Source organism: Pan troglodytes, chromosome 3 (assembly GCF_028858775.2).
Source record: "Pan troglodytes isolate AG18354 chromosome 3, NHGRI_mPanTro3-v2.0_pri, whole genome shotgun sequence".
In the NCBI taxonomy this organism is placed as follows: Eukaryota; Metazoa; Chordata; class Mammalia; order Primates; family Hominidae; genus Pan; species Pan troglodytes.
Window position 1 is genome coordinate 171494104 of NC_072401.2, and position 12767 is coordinate 171506870.

The 12767-nt window shown below is 43.4% G+C and overlaps 1 pseudogene; it reads left to right on the forward strand.

The window, feature by feature from the left end:
- Nucleotides 1-11162: 11162 nt before the first annotated feature.
- LOC471348 (methylosome subunit pICln-like) lies at nt 11163-11900 on the forward strand (annotated as a pseudogene).
- The last annotated feature ends 867 nt before the right edge of the window (nt 11901-12767 follow it).

Here is a 12767-nt window from a genome sequence, read left to right on the forward strand (position 1 = left end):
ATGATGAAGATGAAGATGATGAAGAAGAAGACGAAAATGGTGCCTCTTGCTGCATCCTCACATGGCAGAAGAGATGAAGAAGATGAAGATGAAGATGAAGAAGAAGAAGAAGAGATGGCAGAAGAAGATGAAGATGGTGTCTCTTGCTGCATCTTCACATGGCAGAAGAGATGAAGAAGAAGATGAAGATGAAGAAGATGAAGATGAGGAAGATGAAGAAGAAGATAATGAAGATGAAGAAGAGATGGCAGAAGAAGAGGAAGATGGTGCCTCTTGCTGCATCCTCACATGGCAGAAGAAATGAAAGTGCAAGGCAGCTCTCTGAGGTCTCTTTGGACTTTAATCTTATTCATGAAGGACTTTAATTTCATTCATGAAGGTGGAGCCCTCATGGCCTAGTCACCTCCCAAAGGCCCCACTTTTTAATATCATACCTTGTTGATTAGGTGAAAGGCCCCTAGTCACCTCCCAAAGGCCTCACTTTTTAATATCATACCTTGATGATTAGGTTCCAATATATGAATTTTGCGGGGACACATACATTCAAACCATAGCACCGAGACTTCCCCTCCCTACCTCAATAGCGTGGGCAGCAGAGACATACACAGTTCTCCTTGGCAGCCACCAGTTCATGTCTCTGCTGTCATTTCTGGCACATCAGTGTGTGTTTTAGGCAGGATGACAGTGGCTTTATACATTTTTCAGTATGATCACCTAATTTCACATTAGGTGATGGTGACTCGGAATCAATGTGAAAAGAAAAAATTCAGACGCAAAAGATGATGGTTTTCACTCTTTATTTAAGTATGTTCTACTTGTGCCCAAACCTGATGCTGATTGGATTCTCTGTGCTTTTGCTTTAATGGGATAACGGAAGGGGAAGAATAAGAAGAATATGACTGAGGGAATGTGCTGCTCTAACTGGTCTGTTTTTTATTACATTTTATTTTAGAGGTGCCATAAATGCATTTTCTTGGCTCTCATGTCTTTTTAAGAACTTTATATATTGTAACTGTCTGGGAAAATTACCACCTTATTTAAATTAAGTATCCTTAAAGAGATCAGCCTTTATAATGATGAAAGACTCATTTTCCCACATGAATCCTTTATTTTGTTTTATTATTTTTAAATGAAGGACAAATATGGATAATATAGATTTTAATATAGATAAAATACACATTCATATAAAGGTACATTAAATCATCAGCTCTAGCTATCCCAGTTGATGTTTCCTTAGATTTTTACTCTATCTGTATCATACATTTGTATATTTAACATAATGTTAACTCTATTCATATATTAATATATCATAGCTCTCCAAGCTAAAGTCCATGTAGCAATTATTGCTTCAGAGATTCCATGGAAGCTACCAGGTTTGACAGTTCTTAGTACTAATAATCCTGTTCTTGGACTCTGCATCCAATTCATTCTGTGTCGCCTGCTAGTTGTGGGTTGAGTTAAAACCAGTTGGAAGAACAAAAATGGCATTAAAGATGTGTTTAAATTGTCATTGTGAATATCTTTATTTTACTTTTGTGTTTGAGGCTTCAGATTCTTAAATAACACAGTTGCTTCTAAAACATTGGCTCTTCTTTTCTTTTCTTGGACTTCCATATCAACGCCCAAGACAGTACCTTTTTTTTTTTTAATAAGATAGTGAATTTTTTTTTTTTCGAGACAGGGTCTTGCTCTGTTACCTAAGCTGGAGTGCACTGGTGTGATCATGGCTCACTGCAGCCTCAACCTCCCAGGCTCAAGTGATTCTCCCACCTCAGCCTCCTGAGTAGCTGGGAATACATGCGCACACCACCACACCAGGCTAAGTGAAAATATTCTTTATATTCCATTAAGAGTCTTTTCAATACCATGATATCTTTTATTTAGTTGCAGACTTGTCGTGGAAATGAAGATGTCATTGGTCATGATCAATGATTATCCTCAGTTAAAAGTGTTCAGGTATCAGTTTATCTGTATTGATCTTTTGGTTAGTAGCTGTTTTCAATATTTCAGATAGTGTTAAAAATCACTGACGAGATGATCTAGCAGGGTGTGGCATTTGACAATTTGGAAAGAATAAATTCACCATGTCTCCTGCCACAAAACCTGTCCTGTTGAATTCCCAGGGTCATGGCCACCCCAGTGGCATCCTGTGAGTCTTTCCTGTTTGCTAGAGAGATCAAAAGCTCAGGTGGTGGTAGTGGTGGTAGTGCGGAAATAAGCATAATTCTCTTACGCTACAGGAAGTATGTTCAGCATACATATGAAGCTCTCTTACTGGCCAAACTAGGTGTCCTGGGGTTGGAGCTTATCACATAAGCCCAGGTGTCTGAGAATGAAAGACCTGGGGCTTGAATGAAGCAATTTTGCCAACAGGGAGCTATCCAAGGTACTGGCCTCTTCCATCAGCACTTGCTGACCGGGTAGCGTGTAGCTGCTCTCCTGGCAGTGACACGTGCCATTTTGTCGGAAAGGAGCCAGCCCTGATTGCCTGAACCAAGTTCCATCCTGCTTGACCTGGTCTGACCTATGCCTGGCCTAGCCTTTCCTAACCTCTATACCTCACCTAACCTGTGCCTGTTGTGGCCGTGACATTGTCTGCTGTGACAACTGCCCCAGTTATAACCTAGACTAAACTTCTCCAACACGCAGCCTGTGGGTTGCATGCAGCCCAGGATGGCTTTGAATGTGGCCCAACACAAATTTGTAAACTTTCTTAAAACGTTATAAGATTTTTTGTGATTTTTTTTTTCTCATCAGCTATCATTAGTATATTAGTGTTTCTGTATTTTATGTGTGGCCCAAGACAATTCGTCCAATGTGGGCAGGAAAGGAGGCCAAAAGATTGGACAGCCCTGACCTAGACTAATGGTTCTGAAACCTGGCTCAGCATCAGGGTTACTGGGAGACATTGTTAAAATAGCATGAATCAGAATCTCTAGGAGTGGGGCCTAGGAATTTGGGGACCGCTATCCTGGATTAATTTCTTGGCTGTCTTACCATGTTTCCTGGAAGAGTTGACTCTAATTCCTCTTGTTTTTCTTTTCCACTGAATGGAATGTAAATTGTAGTATTTAAATTTTTCAGAATGAATAAACAAATGATGATATATCCATACAATGGAACAGTACTCAGCAATGGAAAGGAGCAAACTATCAATATGCTCTACACAATGGAGAAATCTCAAATAATTATGCTGACTGAAAGAAGTCATACAAAAAACTAAACATATTGTATAGTTGAATGTATATCACATTCTATGACATGCAGAGTAATCCATAGTGATATAAACTCAGGGATGGGTTGGCAGGTGGGAGCACAAGAGGACTTTGTATGGGCTGGGTATGTTCGTTTCCTTTACACTTTTTTTTTTTTTTTTTTGAGACGGAATCTTGCTCTGTCCCCCAGGCTGGAGTATAGTGGCATGATCTCGACTCACTGCAACCTCTGGCCTCCCAGGTTCAAGAGATTCTTCTGCCTCAGCCTCAAAGTAGCTGGGATTATAGACATGCACCCCTACACCTGGCTAATTTTTGTATTTGTGGTAGAGATGGGGTTTCACCATGTTGGTCAGACTGGTCTCAAACTCCCAACCTCAAGCAATCCACCTGCCTTGGCCTCCCAAAGTGCTGAGATTACAGACGGGAGCCACAGTGCCCAGCCCATTTCCTTTATTCTAATCATTATTTTATGGGTGCACACACACATGAAATTATATCCTTTAAGCAATTTCTTGTTTATTGAATGTCAGCTGTAACTCAATAAAGCTGTTAAAAATAAATAAATAAAAGTTTCAGGGAGATGATTGGATAAAAGTGTATTAAAAATCCTTATGCTATTAAAAACATTATGGAGGTTCTTCAAAAAATTAAAAATAGAATTACCACATGATCCAGCAATCCTATTACTGGACCTATTTCCAAAGGAAATAAAATCAGTATGTCAAAGAGCTATCTGCATCTCATGTTCACTGCAGCATTAGTCACAGTGGCCAAGATCTCTTAGGAACCAACCCAAGTGTCCATCAACAGATGACTGGTGATGGCTCACAGGGAAGAGAGAATGAGCTCCTCTCTGTATGGTGGCTGCAGTATGCTGGAGGTGCCTGTGACATGACTAGGCCCCTTGCTCCTTCCCCAGCCCAAGGACAGTAAAGGCAGTATCTGTACTGCTGCAGTTGCAATGGGAGAGGGGCTATGGTTTGTCTCTAGGATTTCTTCCCCAGAAAATGTAAAGCCTCCACCGACTGAAGTGTTCAGGCAGAGGCAGGGTGGTTGTGCTAGGAGCCCAGTTTGAGAGGCCCTGCCCAGTGAGGTATAACAGAAGCAGGGACATGCGGAAAACAGTCTGGCCACTTTTCCATCAGGCAGCCATGCTGTGCTGGGGATCGACTAAGTCCTTAATTTTTTCACTCCCTCCCAAGCCTGAAGGGAACAGAGGAGGAGAAAGCTGCAAAGCAGCAAAGGTAGTGGCTTGCTTGCTACTACTGGGAGCTCCATCCCAGGGAAGTGCAGAGTAGCTGTTGGCCTGAGAGCCCAGATGGAGATGGGATGGCTGAGGTCCCACATTGGGAGGCTCTGCCCAGTGAGGAGTAGTAGGGACAGGTACCCACGTGGAAAACAGTGTGGCCACTTTTTCTAAGGCAGCAAAACTTGTGGGCCTGCCTGCTCTCTCTAGGAGCTCTGTCCCAGGGAAGCACCTTCTACCCTTCACCAGGCAGGGCCCTCAGCCTGGGCCCATAGAGCAGCTTCCAACCCTCAAGTGAGCATTTCCACTGGTGGTGGCTCTGAGTTTCTCTGGGGTGGATCTTCCAGAGGCAACTGACAGCCCCTCTGCCACTACCACTGCAGTGGTTCTGCCCTTGCTGCCCTTATACTGAGGAAAAGGACAAAGAGCCTGAGGGCTTTACTTATACCATCAGCTGCAGCTGCCCTAAGGAGAAGAGGGCAGTGTGTCTTCTCTGTGAGCCCTGTTCCTGCTGTTTGTCTCCAGGCAGAGCCTCCTGGCTTAGGCCCACAAGGCAGCCACTGGAGTCTGGGCCAATTGCACTGATTGGTCATGGCTCTGCATTTCTCTGGATTGGAGCTTCAAGAGACAAGTGAAAGGCCCTCTGCCATTGTGTCAAGGTCGCTGACCCGAAGCTGGGTAGGGAACGTAAAGGCTGAGCTCACCCCAGGGCTGCAATGTGCAGCCCAGGAGTGCCAAGCCTAGATGTGCAGCCAGCACTCAAGTAGGAGAGGAGCTCATACTCTCAGAGCACAAAGAGGGAGCAGAGCTGCAAATGTGAGGAAATACAGAGGAGCCATGTGGCTGAGCAAGAGCCTGCCTATCAGCCATGACGCTTAAGCACCATCTACTGGATCACAGCCCAGTTGCAATGCCAAAAATACTTTGCTAATATACCCACGTGAAACCAAGGACAAGAATTCAAATAAAGACCCTGAACAAAGCCTTGGGCCTCTGAAAACACCCAGAAACAAATGCAACTGACCACACACAAATTACACCACAGCTAGAGGAAAACCAGCCCACACAGATGAGAAAGAACCAGTGCAAGAACTCTGGCAACTCAAAAAACCAGAGCGTCTTTTTACCTCCAAATGACCTCACTAGTTCCACAGTAATGGTTCTTAACAAGGCTGAAATGGCTGAAATGACAGAAATAGAATTGAGAATGTGGATCAGAATGAAGATCATCAAGATTCAGGAGAAAACTGAAACCCAATCCAAGGAATCTAAGGAACAAGAGAAAATGATACAGGATGTAAAAGACAAAATGGCCATTTTAAGAAAGAAGAAAACTGACCTGATAGAGCTGAAAAACTTACTTCAAGAATTTCATAATACAGTCACAAGTATTAACAGAATAAGTGGTCAAACTGAGGAAAAGAATCTCAGAGCTTAAAGATTAGTGTTCTGAAATAATTCAGTCAGACAAAAACAAAGCAAAACCAATAAAGAATGAAAAAAAAACCTCTTAGAAATATGGGATTATGTAAAGAGACCAAATCTATGACTCATTGTTGTCCCTGAAAGAGAAAGACAGAAAGCAAGCAACTTGGAAAACATTTTTGAGGATATAATCCATGAAAATTTCCTCAACTGTAATAGCAAGGCCAACATTCAAATTCAGGAAATGCAGAGAACCCCTATGAGATACTACACAGGATGACCATCCCCAAGACACATAGTCATCACATTCTTCAAAGTCAGAATGAAAGAAAACATGTCCCTCTCCCTCTCCTTCTCCCTCTCCCTCTCCCTCGTCTCCCTCTCCCTCTCCCTCTCCCTCTCCCCGGTCTCCCTCTGATGCCACCAAAGTTGTGAAAGCCGAGACTGGACTGTACTGCCGCCATCTCGGCTCACTGCAACCTCCCTGCCTGATTCTCCTGCCTCAGCCTGCAGAGTGCCTGGGATTGCAGGCGCGCGCCGCCATGCCTGACTGGTTTTTGCATTTTTTGGTGGAGACAGGGTTTCGCCGTGTTGGCGGGGCTGGTCTCCAGCTCCTGACCGCGAGTGATCTGCCTGCCTCGGCCTCCCGAGGTGCCGGGATTGCAGACGGAGTCTCGCTCACTCAGTGCTCAATGTTGCCCAGGCTGGAGTGCAGTGGCGTGATCTCGGCTGGCTACAACCTCCACCTGCCAGCCGCCTGCCTTGGCCTCCCAAAGTGCCGAGATTGCAGCCTCTGGCCGGCCGCCACCCCGTCTGGGAAGTGAGGAGCGTCTCTGCCTGGCCGCCCATCGTCTGGGATGTGAGGAGCCCCTCTGCCCCACCGCCCAGTCTGGGAAGTGAGGAGCGCCTCTTCCCGGCCGCCATCGCCTCTAGGAAGTGAGGAGCATCTCTGCCCGGCCGCCCTGTCTGAGAAGTGAGGAGCCCCTCCGCCTGGCAGCCGCCCCGTCTGGGAAGTGAGGAGCCCCTGCACCTGGCAGCCGCCCCGTCTGCGAAGTGAGGAGCCCCTCTGCCCAGCAGCCGCCCCGTCCAGGAGGTGGGGGGCAGCCCCCGCCCGGCCAGCTGCCCCATCTGGGAGGTGGGGGGCAGCCCCCACCCCGCCAGCCGCCCCGTCCGGGAGGTGGGGGGCAGCCCCCGCCCCGCCAGCCGCCCCGTCCGGGAGGGAGGTGGGGGGGCGTCTCCACCCGGCCACTGCCCCGTCTGGGAGGTGGGGGGGAACCTCTGCCCAGCCACCCCATCTGGGAAGTGAGGAGCCCCTCTGCCCGGCCGCCACCCTGTCTGGGAGGTGTACCCAACAGCTCATTGAGAACAGGCCATGATGACGATGGCGGTTTTGTCGAATAGAAAAGGGGGAAATATGGGGAAAAGAAAGAGAGATCAGATTGTTACTGTGTCTGTGTAGAAAGAAGTAGACATGGGAGACTCCGTTTTGTTCTGTACTAAGAAAAATTCTTCTGCCCTGGGATGCTGTTAATCTATAACCTTACCCCCAACCCCATGCTCTCTGAAACATGTGCTGTGTCCACTCAAGGTTAAATGGATTAAGGGAGGTGCAAGATGTGCTTTGTTAAACAGATGCTTGAAGGCAGCATGCTCATTAAGAGTCATCACCACTCCCTAATCTCAAGTACCCAGGGACACAAACACTGCGGAAGGCCGCAGGGTCCTCTGTCTAGGAAAACCAGAGACCCTTGTTCACATGTTTATCTGCTGACCTTCCCTCCACTATTGTCCTATGACCCTGCCAAATCCCCCTCTCTGAGAAACACCCAAGAATGATCAATAAATACTAAAAAAAATAAAAAATAAAAATAAAAAAAAGAAAAGAAAACATGTCAAAGGCAGCTGGAAGTAAGGGGCAGATCACCTTCAAAGGGAACCTATCAGACTAGTAGCAGATGTCTCAGTGGAAACTCTACATGCCAGAAGAGATTGGGGCCCATGTTCAACATTCTTAAAGAAAAGAAATTCCAACCAAGAATTTCATATCTAGCCAAACTAAGTTTCATAAGTGAAGAAGAAATAAGATCTGTTTCAAACAAGCAAATGCTAAGGAAAAATTTGTTACTACCAGTCCTGCCTTATAAGAGGTCCTTAAGGGAATGCAAAATATGAAAAGCAAAGATCATTACCAGCCATCACAAAAAAACACTTAAGTACATAGACCATTGACACTATGAAGCAGCCACACAATCAAGTTTGCATAATAACCAGTTAACAACATGATGATAGGATCAAACCCACACATATTAATATTATCCTTGAATGTCAATGGGCTAAATGCCCCCAAATAAAAGGGACAGAGTGGCAAGTTGGATAAAGAAGCAAGACCCAATTGTACACTGTCTTCAAGAGACCCATCTCATATGTAATGATTCCCATAGGCTCAAAGTAAAGGGATGAAGAAAAATCTAACAAGGAAATGGAAAACAGAAAAAAGCAGGGGTTGCTACTCTAATATCAGAAAAAACACACTTTAAACCAACAACAATTAAAAAAGAAAAAGGAGGGCATTAAATAATGGTAAAGGGTTCAGTTCAATAAGATGACCTAACTATCCTAAATATATATGCACCCAACACAGGATCACCCAGATTCATAAAGCAAGCTCTTAGAGACCCATGAAAAACTTAGACTCCCACACAATCATAGTGGGAGATTTCAACACCCCATCTACAGTATTAGACAGATCATCAAGGCAGAAAACTGGCAAAGAAATTTGGAACCTGAGCTTGATACTTCACCAAATGGGCCTAATAGATATTTACAGAACTCTCCACCCCAAAACAACAGAATATACATTCTTCTTATCTGCACATGGCACATACTCTAAAATTGACCACACAATTGGACATAAAACAATCCTCAGAAAATTTAAAAAAAAACCCAACCTGTCATACCAAACACACTCTCAGAACACAGTGCAATAAAACTAGAAATCAATACTAAGAAAGGCACTCAAAATCATATAGTTACATGAAAATTAAACAACCTGCTCCTGAATGACTTTTGAGTACATAATGAAGTAAAGACAGAAATCAAGAAACCCTTTGAAACTAATTAGAACAAAGATATAACATACCAGAATCTCTGGGACACAGCTAAAGTGGTGTTAAGAGGAAAGTTTATAGCACTAGAGACACACATCGAAAAAATTATAAAGATCTCAAATTAACAACCTAACAACTCACCTGGAGGAACTAAAGAAACAAGAGCAAACCAACCCCAGAGCTAGCAGAAGACAAGAAATAACCAAAATCAGAGCTGAACTGAAGGAAATAGAGATGTGAAAAATCATACAAAAGATCAATGAATCCAGGAGTTTGTTCTTTGAAAACCTTAATAAGATTGACAGACCACTAGCTAGACTAATAAAGAAAAAAGAGAATATCCAAATAAACTCTATCAAAAATGTCAAAGGGGACATTACCACTGACCCCACAGAAATACCCACAGATAACCCCCAGAGACTACTACAAACACACAAACTAGAAAACCTAGAAGAAATAGATAAATCTTGGAAACATACAACCTCCCAAGATTGAACCAGGAAGAAATACAATCCCTGAACAGACCAAAAATGAGTTCTGAAATTGACTCTGTAATAAGAAGCCTTCTAACCAGAAAAATCTCAGGACTAGATAGATTCATAGTCAAATTCTCCCAGATTTATAAAGCTGGTGCCACTCCTACTGAAGCTATTTTTAAAAATTGAGGAGGAGAGACTCCTCCCTAACTCATTCTATGAGGCCAGCATCATTTTGATACCCAAACCTGGCAGAGACACAACAAAAAAAGAAAACTTCAGGCCAACATTCTTGATGAACATAGGTGCAAAAATCCTCAGCAAAATACTAGCAAACTGAATCCAGCAGCACTTAAAAAAGTGAATCCACCAGGATCAAGTAGGGTTTATTCTTGGGATGCAAGTTTGGTTCAACATACACAAATCAATAAGTGTGATCCATCATATAAGCAGAACTAAATACAAAAACCACAGATGACCATCTCAACAGATATAGAAAAGGCTTTCAGTAAAATTCAAAACTTCGTATTAAAAACTCCCAACAAATTAGGCATTGAAGGAACATACCTCAAAATAATAAGAGCCATCTATGAAAAACCCCACAGCCAACATAATACTGAGTAGGCAAAAGCTGGAAGCATTCCCTTTGAGAACCAGAACAAAACAAGGATACCCACTCTCACGACTCCTAATCAACCTAGTCCTGGAAGTCCTAGTCAGAGCAATCAGGCAAGAGACAGAAAAAAAGGCATCCAAATAGGAAGAGAGGAAGTCAAACTATCTTTCTTCACAGATGATATGATGCTATACCTAGAAAACCCCATAGTCTTTGCCCAAAAGCTCCTAGATAAACAACTTCAGCAAAGTTTTAGGATACAAAATCAACATACAAAACTCAGTAGTATTTCTATATACCAACAATGTTGAAGCTGACAGCCAAATCAGAACACAATCTCATTCACAATAACCACAAAAGGAATAAAATGCCTAGGAATACAGCTAACCAGGGAGGTGAAAGATCTCTACAATGAGAATTACAAAACACTGCTCAAATAAATCAGAGATGACACAAGCAAATGGGAAAACATTCCATGGTCATGGAAAGGAAGAATCAATATTATTAAAAATGGCCATACTGCCCAAAGCAGTGTACAGATTCAATGCTATTCCTATCAAACTACCAATGACATTCTTCACAGAACTAGAAAAAAAAACTATTTTAAAATTCATATGAAACTAAACAAGAGCCCAAATAGCCAAAGCAATCCTAAAGCAAAAAGAATGAAGCCGAAGGCATCACATTACCTGACTTCAAACTATATTACAAGGCTACAGTAACCAAAATAGCATGGCACTGGTAGAAAAACAGACACACAGATCAATGGAACAGAATAGACAGCCCAGAAATAAAGCCACACACATATAACCATCTGATCTTCGACAAAGTTGACAAAAACAAGCATTGGGAAAGGACTCCTTATTCAATAAATGGTGCTGGAATAACTGGCTAGCCACATGCAGAAGACTGAAATTGGACCCCTTCCTTATACCATACACAAAAATTAACTCAAGATGGGGGCAGACTAAGTTGATCTTCCAGAGTGACTGTCTCTTCCAGAATGGGCTGCAGAGTGCAGGCATTGCTGTGCTCCAGCTCCTCCGGGCCTGTGTTGCCACACTCCCTACTGCTATGAGCTTCTTCAAAAGTTTCCCACTGTCTGGGCCAGTGGAGGGGCTCCTGTAGCAGCAGCCAGACACCAAGGCTGTGGTGAATGGGAAGGGCCTCAGCACTGGTACCCTTTATATTGCTGAGAGCCACCTGTCTTGGTTAGATGGCTCTGGATTAAGATTCTCACTGGAATACCCCACCATTTGTTTACATGCATTGTCCAGGGACCGAAGTGACTATCTAGGAGAGCATTTGTATGTTATGGTGAAAGCCAAATTTGAAGAAGGATCAAAAGAATCTGTTGCTGACGAAGAAGAGGAAAATAGTGATAATGATGTGGAACTATGACTGAATTTAGATTTGTGCCTAGTGATAAATCAATATTGGAGGCAACATTCACTGCAATGTGTGAATGCCAGTACTTGCATCCAGATGCTGAGGATGAAGATTCAGATGCTTACGATGGAGAAGAATATGATGTGGAAGTGCAAGAACAAGGACATAGGGACATCCCTACATTTTACACCTGTGAGGAAGGATTTATCTCATCTAACAGCAGAGGGCCAAACATGTTGGAGATTAGAAGGAACGCTTTCTCAGTCTGTAAGCTGCCAGTATCATATGGTTGGGGTCAGGACAGAAGACTCAATAAGAGATGATGAAACTGGGATGGAGGTGGATACCACACCAACAGTTGCTGGACAGTTTGAGGATGCAGATGTTGATCACTGAAAATGATTTATGCAGGTTTAAGATTGGCCTCCTCTGTGGCTTTCAGATATAGGTACATCTTATAAATCAGGAACAAATAGGAAATTCCTTGAGGAAGTTGGTAAATCTAACAAAACATTGGAGATCATGGGGCCAATTTTTTCTTCTCTGTATACTCTCTCTCAAGACAGCTCATGGTTTAAAAACCCATTAACATGCGAATAATTCCCAGACTAATACTTTCTGGCCTGACCACTTCACTGAGTTTTAGACATGGATACCCAATTGCCTACGTGACATGCCCACTTAGATAACTAGTGGGCAGTTCAAACTTAATATGTCCTATACAGAACCTGTAATTTCCCCTACCGACCCCATTTCAGCAGAAGGTGCCACAATCCTTCCTGTTACTCAAGCCCCCAACCTAGGGACAATCCTTGGTTTCTCTTTTTTCCTGATTCCCCATAGTCACTCCATCATCAAGTGCTATTCAGTCTATATTCAAAATATATCTCATACCTGTACATCATCAGCTCCTGCTCAGATTCTTTTTATTTTTTTTTAACATTTATTTATTTATTTATTTTGGTAGAGACAGGGCCTCGCTGTATTTCCCGGGCTGGTCTTGAACTCCTGGCCTCAACTGATCCTCCCAATTCTGCCTCCCATGTGTTGGAATTATAAGCATGAGCTACTGTGCCTGGCCAACTCCTGCTTAGTTTCTTGCAGTAACTTATAAATTGCTTTCCTTGCTTTCACTCTTGCCCCTAAAATTCATCTTCTATATGGCAGAGTGATCTTTTTAAAAGTGTAAATCAGATCATGGCCCTGCCTGCTCTGCTGAAAATTCTCCAATGACTTCCCGTCACAAGCTCCTCACCACAGCCTCCAAGGCCTTCCATTAGCTGTCCTGGC